Source organism: Triticum aestivum, chromosome 7D (genome assembly GCF_018294505.1).
Source record: "Triticum aestivum cultivar Chinese Spring chromosome 7D, IWGSC CS RefSeq v2.1, whole genome shotgun sequence".
Classification (NCBI taxonomy): Eukaryota; Viridiplantae; Streptophyta; class Magnoliopsida; order Poales; family Poaceae; genus Triticum; species Triticum aestivum.
Window position 1 is genome coordinate 59,961,611 of NC_057814.1, and position 6,000 is coordinate 59,967,610.

Here is a 6,000-nt window from a genome sequence, read left to right on the forward strand (position 1 = left end):
TTGCCTTATTTTCCCATATCATGTTTGCAGCCAAAACATCAAGAGTATGAGCCTCATTCAGCAATAAATTCTAACACTTGAGCAAGTATATATGTGCCGGCCTTGGTTCTGAATTGACTGACAAAATGACGCCATGCATCTTCACATTCAAATATTTGTACAGAAAATATTGTCAATAATAGCCAGACAAAGATGAAACATGCACCATTTAAAGCCCATCTTCCACAGTCATACCTCTACAGCTGGATGAAAAATCATCATTGAGACCATGATCTTTCAATTTTTGTCTGCGCTTCATTTGAATCCAGAACCAGATCAGTGCTTGTGTACTGCTTAGCATGTTACAGCCTTACTAATACAACTCCTAGAGGAATCCATAAATGCAGAAAATTAGGCCATCGGAGTGGGATGTCTGATAGTTCATTTTGCACCTGACCAAAAGCAGTTATGCTACAAAACTTCACAAACTGACACGGTTGGTTGACACATGAAGTTTTTCTGTATTCCCAATGTGTCGCAGTCTCCTCCTGTGATTTACAATACACTATGGTATGCACAACTGGGGAATCTTTTGTTGTCCCTGGCCCAAGAATGTGATAACTCCTCCATATTGTTAGCAAACATGTGGCATTCATCTACACTAGAAGGGCACAAGACCATGAAAGGTAAAATGTGCCCTCTGAGCAAGACTGCTATCACTTATTGATTCAGCAGTTTTCTCCTCAGAAATATTTCTGATAAGTAAGCACATGAACTTTCCTGATAAGAAACTAAGAAAGTAAAGCGGTAGAAAACCCAACCAGAAAGGGAAATTTGCAACCATTGACCTGCAGCACCACAAAGCAGGAGCAATTAGCTATGAGTTGAACATGATGCTAAAAATCTTTGCATATTAATAAGCATACGAAGCAGAACTATATTTGAATATGACCGACCCCTTTGATGGCCGTGATTGTATGTTTTCCCTTTTTAATTTTTTATGGTGAAAGAAAAAACACATTTTATATGTAAGAAACAATATCCAAAATTCTTCTGCATGGTATGGGTGCAGTTATTATGGCAAGTAAGTCCCTTTGTTGTGGCTTGGAAAATAAGCATGTGTAAATGGAAACTTCTTCTGCATGGCATGGGTCAAGTTATTATGGAAATTAAGCCCCTTAGTTGGCTTGGAAAATAAGCATGTGTGAAGAGAAATTTATGTCCCAGTTCCATGGATATTCCCCATCCTATAGGCTCAAGAAGAACATCTACTGATACTGAGAGCATCTATAACCGGACCCCTCAAACTGCCCTCATATGTCCGGGTGGACATCCCGGATACGAGAGATAAGAAAAAAATACCACCCAACCGGACCCCCCAAATCGTCCTCATATGTCCGGGCTGTCCCTCAAACTCAGCCCATATGTGGGGAGGATATGAGGGTGTCCGGGCAGTCTGCCACGTCAGACGCAGCCCACCCCGGACCACTTTTATCTCTTTCTTTAGTCATTTTTTTCTCTTTCTCTCCATCCCCACCCATCATATGCTTTTGACCGGACAATTTGGGAGACATGGCTGCGTGCACGGATAAATGAGGGTTCAAAGCAGACACGCCCGGACACCATCTGGACGCGTCTGCGGACGTATGAGGCGCCAAAGTAGCACAGTCAGGTTGTAGATGCTCTGATGATAACACTGCTGTGCAAAGTCCGAGCATAGAACCCAACCAATACCCCTGCATACATAGATAATATACCTGAGGAAAAATTATAGAGTGATCTCCTTAAACAACACCCAGAATGTATAATGCAACGAGACAATATGCAGAACCATGTGCATCCATAATAGTGCTGTGGGGAATGCTACAGAAGATTAAATAATTAAGTCTCTGATTAATGAAGTTCCCACTTACAGAAGATTAAATAACTAACAGAAGATGTAATTTTCTAAATAATACAAAGAATGCCTATTAATTGAGTTTTCAAGCATTTTGAGTCCGAGTCTTACAGACTTCGCTTGGCCATGCCAATTACTCTGTTTTCTAAATGAACACCAACTTTGCTGGTTTCAGGCTCGAGACAATAATACCTTAGATTGTACTTTGTGCACCTTTAATTGCAAGTGTAAAATATGCTTGGAGAAGTGAGCTGACATAACCACGATGAACGAAGAGTCACAAAAACAAAAAAGAAGCTTGTCCCAAGTATTATGAGTTGTGAAATTACGTCGCAAGAAAACAGATCTGGAATGATCACATCTCCAAGAACGCGGGTGGGGAGCAAACTAAGCATATGATAATCACGCGCCATGCTACCCGGCCATGTAATTATTTTTCAGACAAAACAAGGGCCTTTTAATTACTTCCAGTACATCGCTGAAGTCATGGTTTAGATTTGATGGATCGAGGTGCCACAAAAGGGCCCTGCCACACACAAACAAAAAATGCAACGCAAATCAGTAGAATATGCACAAGAAATGGAGACAGACTTTTCTCAAGTCAGGCAACAAGGAGAATCATCACCTAATGCAAGCACAAATAAGGGTAGGTAACAGAGTGCCTTCCCACAAAAAAAAAGGTAACAGAGTGCCAACAACTAAGTATTTTACTACTCACAAAACAAAACAAAAAAAACTTTTTGAGAGAGGGTTAACAAATGAAAATACATACACGGTAGGTCCAAGACCAAAAGATCAATGTAACACTTCCAGGATTCTCGTTGCGCATTAACATGTATTGCCATATTTTCCCAGATCATGTCCGCAGCTAAAACATTACTAGTCTAGAAGGCAGCACAACACTGACGCAGCTAAAAAATATTGCACTACATCCTTAAATTTCATTAACAATAGTTCATGAATGCTAGTACAACTTTGGCCTATGTAAAACTATTCAAGGCATACCTGCATGAGTTTGAGCCATCACTGGAAAATCACTTGATAAGATAGATGTGCTGTTACATTACATCCAGAGCAACTGTACCCATTTCATATATGGTTTCTCCATCTTCTCTGTAATATGGCAAAGGAAAGAGGCACACTGGTAAAGAGGGGACAACAGCGCCGTTTTCACGACAGCATGCAACGGATCATACGAATGCCCCGCCACTGCCCACTGCACAACAAAATAAAAAATCACAAAACATCAACACTAACGCAGGAAAAATAGCATACTATTGACCCACAGATTGATGGGGCAAATAAAATGTTGAGGTGTGCACTGAACTGCAGAGAGTTGAACGGGTAATATGATGAGGAACACTAGATGAGAAGAAAGAAAACACATGCCAGATCTGTTTGGCTACTTCTAGATGCTTCCACTCTAGTGTAGTATTTCTTTCCTTTTCTTTTCTATCCTACCTACTGTTTTCTAGAGTCTTCTAGTTGTGAGTAGCTATGAGTAGAATGGTGAAACTTACATAATGTTTTCTAGAGTATTTCAGCTATAAGTAGAAGTATGTGAAGGCTTCCCAAAGCCCTATAAATAGAGGTCCTCGCCTCTACTTTGGAGGCAGACTATGTACCCCTACCTACAATAGAACTTGTTGTTCTTATCTAAGATCTTGGAGTAGATCTTGTGCCCTAGGAGTTCTGGATTGAACTCTTGCTGCCCTATCAACCTACATTCGCCTCTAGAGCGATATCTAGCGCAGCACGTTGAAGTTGTTCCTTCAACACTTGTGCTGTACACATTGTAGCAGCAAGGTGGAGTTGCTCCTCCACAAACTTTGTGCTGCTTCAGGTGGTATCAGAGCCTCGTTGACCCATACTAGTTCTTGCTGTCCTCTTCGAGAGTAAGTTGCAGCAAGCAATGGAGCAATTGGAGAAGAGGATGGATGCTGCTGAACAACAAATCAAAGAGCTGCGTGAAGATCTTAATAGGAGATTTGACCAGCTGGTTGAGATGATAAGAAAGGGTGTCCCCCCTGCTACCAATGAAGGAGATTCATCTAAAGAAGAGGAAGATGTTCATCAAGGAAGAAGGAGAGGTAATCTTGGAGCAAGACCGCCACGACAACATGTTGTTCAACGTGCTTCAATAAGGCCAATTTATGTTGAGGCTTCTAAAGGTGAAGAATATGATGATGCCCTTGAAGAGCCAAATCTCTACGCATATCGGAGAGCACCCAACCCTACATATGCAAGAGATACATACAAGGTGAAAGCTGAGATCCCAAGTTTTAATGGAAATGTTGACATTGAAGGGTGCCTGGATTGGTTATATGAAGTGGAGACTTTCTTTGAGGTCATGGAGGTTCCGGAAGATCGTAGAGTTCCTTTGGTCGCATACAAACTGAAAGGAGGAGCCGGTGCATGGTGGCATCGCGTTCAAATGAAAGGCCTCGTGTTAGAACCTCGTGTATTAGAACTTGGCGACAAATGAAAGGCTCAGAGGAGAACCTCGTGTTAGAACTTGGCGACAAAGGAGCGCAGGCTCAGAGGAGAACCTCGTGTTAGAACTTGGCGACAAATGAAAGGCCTCGTGAAAGGGAGATTTTTGCCCGCTGATTATGACCAGATCCTATTTATCCAATTTCAAAATTGTGCTCAAGGAAATAGGAATGTTTCAGATTACACGGAGGAGTTTCTAAGGCTACAAGTGAGGTGCAACCTTGCTGAAACTGAAGAGCAACAAGTTGCAAGGTACATCAATGGTCTCAATGATGCTATTCAAGATCGATTGATGATGCAACAAATCTGGTCTGTTGATCAAGCACAAACTCTAGCCTTAAAGGCCGAGAGGTTTGTGAGGATGAGAAAGACAACTAAGGCTCCATATCCTCCATATCCTCATACCGAAGGCTCATCTAGGAGCCAACCTAATAGAGTGGAAGAAAAGACCACTCCACCAAAGACAAAACAGCCCATCCCGAAGCAAACTAGAGGCAAGGGTAAGGCAAATGAAGGCCCAAAGTGCTATAAATGTGGTAAAGAGGGACACATATCCAGCGGCTGCCCACTAAGGAAATTTGTTAACACGACTATCCATGATGGTGAAAGCGATGAGGAAGAATATGAATCTGAAGATGTAGACGGACAAGAGGTTTGTCAAGAAGAAGGTGAAGAGGTGGTATGTGTGATCCAGCGTGTCCTATGTTCCACACCACAACTCGATGACACACAACGGAAGAAAATATTTGAGAGCAAATGCACGGTGAATGGCAAGGTATGCAAACTAGTGATTGATAGTTGCAGCTGCGAGAATCTTATCTCCCAGAAGTTGGTGGACCATTTAAAGCTTGAAACCCATGATCATCCAAATCCCTACACTATTGGATGGATCAAGAAAGGAGTGAATATGAGGATCACCAAACAATGCAACCTGCCACTTTCTTTGGGTAAGCATTATCGCTCAAATGTGTTGTGTGATGTGGTTGACATGGATGCCAGCCATGTTCTTCTTGGGAGGCCTTGGCAATGTGATGTGGATACTACACACAAGGGCAAGGAAAATTCTTACTCTTTCATTTGGAACAAGAGAAGGATCATTATCTTACCAAACAAACCCGAAGGTAATACCTCTAAGGAGGAGGGGAAAACTATGTTAACTATCTCCCATACCTCTCATGAGTTTATGGAAGACTTGAAGGAGGCAGATTTGTGTGCTGCACTTGTTGTAAAGGGAGAAGAGCACCTGACTGTTGAAATTCCAGCAAAGGTACGTGGTTTATTGGCAGAATTTCAGAACATACTTGGGGGGCCACATGGCTTGCCACCGATGAGAGGAATTCAACATAGAATTGACTTAATTCCGGGAGCAAGTCTTCCTAATCTTCCACACTATCGAATGAGCCCAAAGGAGCATGGTATATTGAAGGAGAAAGTGGAGGAATTGTTGCAAAAAGGGGCACATTCGAGAAAGTATTAGCCCATGTGCTGTACCAGCCCTACTCGCGCCAAAGAAAGATGGATCTTGGCGCATGTGTACGGACAGTAGAGCCATTAACAAGATCACCGTAAGGTATAGATTCCCTATTCCCCGTCTGGATGATATGTTGGATCAGCTTAGTGGAGCAAGAGTG